Genomic DNA, 1,070 nt, shown 5'->3' on the forward strand with positions numbered 1-1,070 from the left:
TTTCTCCTTTAGATTGTTACTATTTTTGTATTACCTATCGTCCACAAAAAGGCAAAAAAATATACACCGCCACATATTTTCCGTCCTATAGCCTCGTTGTGCCTTTGCAATTTTTTTTAATTTCAGTTTGCTTTATTGAACTGTCGTCCCTCGTAGCGTCTTAGTGTTCGTTGTGTTCTGATATTATTCTTGGTCTAGTGTCAAGTCTTGTCTTCCAGTGTGGTGATAGTTTGTTCTTTTTCGCCAACTCTTGCATCCTTGTTGATTGTTACGTGAGCAAATTGAGATAAAATAATAAGTCAAGTTGAGAGAGACATATAGTACAAATCTTTATCCTGATCCTTATTTTCACGTTTAAAAAGGATATCTCATCCGATCTCCACGGTTGTAGCTGGTGGATTATTCTTGTGCACAGTTAGAAAGAAAGGAAAGCATTAATTGACCGTTATAGTCTCCTTTGGAAATAATATGCATACAAGATTTTTCTACTGTTGGTTAGTTGTGATTCTTGTTGGGCACCTCTTTGGTTTTTTCCTTGCGCTAATCCAAAAGGAAAGTTCAGGGTGTCCATGTCTAGGCAGTCCTACTACTGATATTGCTTTGCCGGCCGAGAGTTTAGATCACGCTACAGTGTAGCTTCTTGATATTTTTATTTACAGTTATTTTTGCAGCACTTTTCTAAGTAAAAAAAGAAAGAGTTAAAGGCAAAGAGGTGCAAAAACCAAAAGAAGGAAAAAAAAGCCGCACCTAAAAAAATAGAGAAAAAAATAAAGAAGGAAAGAAAATGAAAATGAAAAAAAGTTTAGAAGTGCTTGCATCCTTTTGAGTCCTTGTGCTGAGTTGTATTGTCTTGATTGCTTGAACTAGGTCCAGGACGAGTTTAGGCCAGCGACATAGACTAGTTTGGGACTATTTTTTAATCTTGTAATTTCTGAATTAAATTATTGCTATTCCTTGCTACTATATTGTGCATGTCCAAGCTCCACATTCTTCTAATCAAGTATAGGTTCGCCTTGCAACTGTTACACTTAAGTTACAACGGTATCATAGTCACCGACCGATTGCACCGC

This window comes from Miscanthus floridulus, chromosome 7 (assembly GCF_019320115.1).
Source record: "Miscanthus floridulus cultivar M001 chromosome 7, ASM1932011v1, whole genome shotgun sequence".
Taxonomy (NCBI): Eukaryota; Viridiplantae; Streptophyta; class Magnoliopsida; order Poales; family Poaceae; genus Miscanthus; species Miscanthus floridulus.